General features: G+C 45.6%; 1 protein-coding gene across 2 annotated transcripts in view; it reads left to right on the forward strand.

Annotated features, from left to right (window-relative positions):
* Nucleotides 1-1494: 1494 nt before the first annotated feature.
* FBXO42 (F-box protein 42) overlaps nt 1495-6065 on the forward strand; it is a 129149-nt gene continuing 124578 nt past the window's right edge. Inside the window, exon 1 of one of the 2 annotated variants that reach the window (XM_011939876.1) lies at nt 1495-1731. The gene's annotated coding sequence lies outside the window, so the exon portion shown is untranslated. The remainder of the gene's footprint in view (nt 1732-6065) is intronic. The other variant, XM_011939877.1, reaches the window with a different exon arrangement.

Here is a 6065-nt window from a genome sequence, read left to right on the forward strand (position 1 = left end):
AAATAAATAAATAAATAAATATAAGTAAATAAATAAATAAATAAAAACTACATTGGTTCGGTGCAGAAAGACTGGAAACTTGAAGTGGGGGCTTCCACGTCATAGGTAGATTTAAAAATTGTCTGATCGGCAATGAGTTGAAAGAGTTATCAACAGGCCTGGTGCGGTGGCACACGCCTGTAATCCCAGCACTTGGGGAGGCCAAGGCAAGTGGATTGCTTGAGCTCAGGAGTTTGAGACAAGCATGGGCAACATGGTGAACTCTGTGTCTACAACAAAATGGAAAAATTTGCCAGGCATGGTGGTGCCCGCCTGTAGTCCTAGCTACTCAGGAGGCTAAGGTAGGAGGACAGCTTGAGCTTGAAAGGCAGAGGTTGCAGCGAACCAAGAACTCATCACTAGACTCCAGCTTGGGCAACAGAGCCAGACCCTGTCTCAAAAAAAAACTTATTATCAATAGAAATGAATGTCTGGGGTTATGATAAGGGTTGTGGACACCAAAGTTTTATCATGCATGTGAAGCCTCCAGGTGGCAGGCAGGCTCCAGAGAGAATAGATTGTAAATGTTTCTTACCAGTCTTAAGGTCTGTTGTGTTGATGTCAATGCTGGAGGGTGTAATGAGGCATGTCTTATGTCCCGCTTCCTGTCATGGCCTGAACCAGTCTCAGGTTGGTTACATTTTAGACTGCCCTGGCCTCGGAGGAAGTCCATTCGGATGGTTTTGCGGGGAGGGGGGGGGCTTAGATTTTTTTTTTTTTTTTTGGCTTACAGAATTTAGATGGAAGCCTTTGACTCTGTATCTAGCATTTCCTTAGACCATATGCTGTAGGGCTGGGCTCATGAAGGTTCTCACCTACACACCAGCTTGCTCCCTTGAGAAGGGGGACTTTGCTGGATCCCATTCCCTGGTGATAGCCAATAGGAAGTAAAGGAGCTTGGGAAACAGACATGCCTGAGTTTAAATCCTCTTTCCCGCGTCGCCTACCTTCACTGCTAGGTGTGTGACTCTGGTCAAATAACTGATCGTTTTCTGTGCCTCAGTTTCCTCATCTTAAAAGCGGAGCTAGTAAGAACTCACACAGTGGTTGCTACGAGGCTACGGTTAAGGGAGGCTTCTCTTGCACACCTCAGGCAGAGTTTCCCTCCCCTTGGCGATATCCATGGGCATTTACATCGGCCACAGCCCTCTGTGCTTATCGGGCCCTCGGGGTAGAAGTGAGTTAATTCCTGGCTAAACGTTAGTCTCAAACCACTGGAAAAACCACCCAGTTGCCCCAGACAGTTCAGCGGAGGGTGGGTGCGGCTATGAGGTAGACGCTAGAGACGCGGCGAAGGCAGGTGCGCAAGCTCGGCTACCCTGACCGCCTTCCACCCTCCAGAGAACTTCAGTCTGGAACCACGGCCCTTCTCAATATGGCGCCGCCCCCTGGCCACCCCGCGACAGTTCGCCGCGCTGACGTGAGTGCGCGCGCGTCCTCCGCGCCCGCCCCCGCGCATGCGCGCTCCGCGCTGTCTTCTCCCGGCCTGAGCAGCAGCAGCTGCGGCGGCGGCGGCGTTTGAGTGGAGGAAGATGGCGGCTCCGGGCGGCTCGGGGTCCCGCCAGCTGTGAGGAGCCCCGAGCACGGCTATCGCGGCCTGAGGCAGAGCGCCTCTGCTCTGGCCCTGTCCCTGGCTCCCTCATTACCTTCGCCAGCGGAGCGAACCCGAGAGCGTGGAGCGGGCTGGGCTAGGTGAGGCCTCTCCTCCTCCCTGGGCCGCGGTGGGGAGCCGGCGCCTCATGCCCTTTATGCCCGGGACTGGCAAGGGGCAGCGGGGGCCCGGGGTCTGGCGCAGGCCCCGTATCCCGCGCGGGGGTCGGTCCTGGTTGGGCAGGGTGCCTTGCTATCGCCGTCCTCGAGTGAGGCGAGGAGGAGGAGAGGTCCTTTCCAGCCAGCCCTTGGGTCGGGAGCGAACCCACCCCCTCTCCTCAGCAGGGTGGTTCTCGTCCCCTCATCCAGGCAATGAAGGGGTCTGTGGCCTGGGCGAGGATGGCTTTAGGGTGTCAGATAATCCTTTCATTCCTCCTCCGAACCTTTCACTCCTATGTGAGAGGAGAGCCGGGGGTCGGGTGCGCATTAAAATTGGGGCTGCGGCTAGGGGCCAGCATCTCTCAACCTGCAGCTGCAAAGGGATAATTTTGGAATTGGTTTACGTTAAATAAAACACAAAAGGCCTTTCCTATCTCCTAGCTTGCTGCGTGTTCCCCTAGAGAAATGGGAACTGCGGATCTCCTTGCTTGAGACAGCAATCCATGCTGTGAATGGAAGGCTTCTCTTGGCGAGAATTGTGTGTGCAAAGGGAACGGTGGAGGATGGGAACGAATTTGTAAGCTAAGAGGAAACGATTGTGAGATCTTGATGGTCGCCGCAGAGTAACTTCAGCGCTGAGTTCGTTTGAAAGCTTCGGATTGTTAAGATTCAGAATAATCAATTGTTTTGTCTGTTAAATCTCTCGACTTCTATTAGGAAAATAAAAGCTTCATTTCTTAATTGCCAGCGTCTTTGAATTTTTCTGTGGTGGGATTCTGATCGATCTAGATGAAGATTCTGATACATTACCAGTTCATACTTGCTGGCAGCGACATCGTAACTATGTTGTTCCTTTTTGAGAACAACTTTTGTTGTTTAAATGCTAATTGGGAGACTTCGATTGTGTTTCTGTCATGTAGGGAAGTCGGTTTGAAGCCTTGTGTCTCTTCCTTGAGGAATGATGACTTCATTGGACTTGTATGGGGAATTGTTGAGGCATTTGCTTTTGCTTGGACACACGAAAATACCTTTTGTAACAAATTGGCTTTACTTGTGCTTAAGAATGATGACATCATGGATTTAAAGAGACAAGGAAAATTTGGAGGAAGTACCATCATTTAGAATTGAACATTTAGAATTAAGTCTGTAGCTCTTCGGCCATTAGTGATGCTGTGTTAAATTGCTAACTTTCAGTGTATTCATGTGTGTAATCTGATTGGGTGTCTTTTCTATTGTATGTTGTCATTTTATATCCAGTAACTGTTTGCTTTTGACAAGCCAATATAAATACATGATTCGATCTACATTGATCCATAGGCATGTGGCGTATCTTAAAAAGCTTTTCACTGTTAAAATGACAGCTCTTTTAGGTTATTATTTGACCATTTTCTTTCTTTTTTTTTTTTTGGTAGTCTCTCACTCTGTCTGTCACCCAGGCTAGAGTGCGATGGTACAATCTCGGCTCACTGCAATCTCCATCCCCTGGTTTTAACCATTCTCCTGCCTCAGCCTCCTGAGAAACTGGGATTACAGGCGTGCGCCACCACGCCCGGCTAATTTTTTTTTTTTTTTTTTTTTAATTTTCGTAGAGACGGGGTTTCACCATGTTGCCCAGGTTGATCTCAAACTCCTGGTGTCAAGCGATACCCTGCCCCACCCCAGGCTTGAGCCACTGTGCCCAGCCTTCTTTTCTATTTTTAAATCAAAGACTTTTCCATAGAAATTTGTCGATTTTCTTGGTGTCTTTGCTAAAGATGTAAATCTGAACCAGCAGCTTCTCTGTGGTAGAAAATTAGAGAGTTACTTTGCATATCAATTTGCTAATAGTCATGAAATTAATGCAGTAAAACATCCTGGTGGCTCATCATTATGCTTCTTGGCATAATATGTTGCACTGTTATGCTAAATCATCATCAGGTATTGATGCAACTTCATGACATCCATGACATCATTTGCTCTCCAGATTTTGACTTTTGCAATTCCTTACCTTAGTTACGAAAAGAACAGGATCGAAAAAAATAACTTAGGATGCTTCTTTTTGTCTGATTTCTAGAAGGGTCTTTAATAATAGCTTTATGTAGTTTAAACCCTTAGTAAGATTCAGAGCAGGGTGAGTCCTACCTATTATGGAGAGCAAGCAAAGAAAATGCTAGCAAAACATCTAAGTTTTATGAGAATACTGAGGTCCCAAGGAGAAGCTATCTCAAAGATGAACAAATATATAATTATCTTTGTGATTTCAGGATTGTTTTAGTCATTGAATTAACTCTTTGTGAGATGTAGTTTTGCTCTTGTTTCCCAGGCTGGAGTGCAATGATGTCACTCACTGCAACCTCCACCTCCCAGGTTCAAGTGATTCTTTTGCCTCAGCCTCCTGAGTAGCTGGGATTGCAGATGCCCGCCACTGTGCCCAGCTAATTTTTTGTATTTTTAGTAGAGACAGGATTTCACTACATTGAACAGGCTGGTCTCGAACTCCTGACCTCAGGCGATCCACCTGCCTCAGCCTCCCAAAGTGCTGGGATTGCAGACATGAGCCACTGCGCCCAGCCCTGAATTAATTCTTTATAAAATCAAAAGCCATTTGATTAAATAAAGCCCTTCCCATGATTGTTAACATGGATCAAAACAGATAGTGTTTTGAAAGTGCTTTGTAAAATGTAAAATAAAACGTAAGTATAAAATTGATTATTCCTATTTATGAACCACCTACTGAGGGCCCTCCATATGGCAGGCATTTTGGGAAGTAGGTACTAATTTAAGACAGCTTTTGGTCTGAAGTTGCATACAGTATGGCTGGGAAGCCAGACAAGGAAACCCGTTAAGTGCTATGTAGTCTAAGAAGTGCACTGAATCCAACCAAGAGAGTCAAGGAAGGCTTCTCAGAGCAGGGATGGCTTTTCCCCAGCCTTTCCTTTTATTCTGCAGAGCCTGCCTTTAGTGAGTGACTTGCTTTTTATAAAAACTTAAAAAAAATTATGTCATGAGTTCTTTTCCCCTTTTATTCATTCACTGTCATGATACTTCCCACACAGTATGCCCCAGTTATGCATTCTCAAAAATCCAGCCATGTTGGGAAAACCTTTCTATATGAGTCATACACACAGGCAACAAACAAATATCGTAGCTGCAATTAAAATATCTCAGATTACTAAGTGGTGACAACTTTAGAGTGATGATGCTTTTTTGTTTTTGTTTTGTCAACTAGTACAAGAGGTACTGCATTTTTAATTTGATGACAATTAATACAGCAAATATTTAATTGTTATTCCTTACAATGTTGATTATAGGTGGTTGTTAGTACTGTCTCCTTTTTCCCAACAATAAATAAAATAAGAAGATCTTAATTCCTTTTTGATTGAAGGTGACCACTTAAGTGAGAATTACACCAAACTTTTTTTTTTCATGTTTTTTTTGTTTTTGTTTTTGTTTTTGGTTTGAGACCGAGTCTTGCTCTATCACCCAAGCTGGAGTGTAGTGGCGCAATCTCTGCTCACTGCAACCTCCACCTCCCGGGTTCAAGTGATTTTTCTGCCTCAGCCTCCCAAGTAGCTGGGAGTACAGGCGCCTGCCCTGTGCCTGGCTAATTTTTGTAGTTTTTTTTAGTAGAGACAGGGTTTCACCATATTGGCCAGGCTGGTCTTGAACTCCTGACCATGTGATCCACCTGCCTCGGCCTCCCAAAGTGCTGGGATTTACAGGCGTGAGCCACCCGGCAAATTACACTAAACTTGTATAGAATCTTTGTGGATTGGTGTTGCTAGTAGCTTTGATACTGAACTTCTGTATCCCAGTACAAGTTATTCACCTTAGTGCTGTAGTTGTTTTACAATTAATTTAGCATATTGTTGCCTATATTGCAAAAACTTCGAATTTTTGGATTGAGTGGAATTTTTATGTGGCACTGTATTATTGAACATAGGGAGTCTGTATCTTAACTGAAAATGAGTGCTCTAAGGTTGCAGGTGATGGAAAAGTGAAGGCGATGTGTTCATTTTTCTATAATGTGACAGCTTGCTACAGGTACAAAGATATGACTTACAGACAAGTCATTGAAAAATTGTCCAGCATTAAGCTTATAATACAGCTTATGACTTATAGGCGAGTCTTCTTTTTTTTTTTTTTGAGACGGAGTCTCGCTCTGCCGCCCAGGCTGGAGTACAGTGGCCAGATCTCAGCTCACTGCAAGCTCCGCCTCCCGGCTTTACGCCATTCTCCTGCCTCAGCCTCCCTAGCAGCTGGGACTACAGGCGCCCGCCGCCTCGCCCGGCTAGTTT

Source organism: Colobus angolensis, unplaced genomic scaffold (assembly GCF_000951035.1).
Source record: "Colobus angolensis palliatus isolate OR3802 unplaced genomic scaffold, Cang.pa_1.0 Scaffold185, whole genome shotgun sequence".
Lineage (NCBI taxonomy): Eukaryota > Metazoa > Chordata > Mammalia > Primates > Cercopithecidae > Colobus > Colobus angolensis.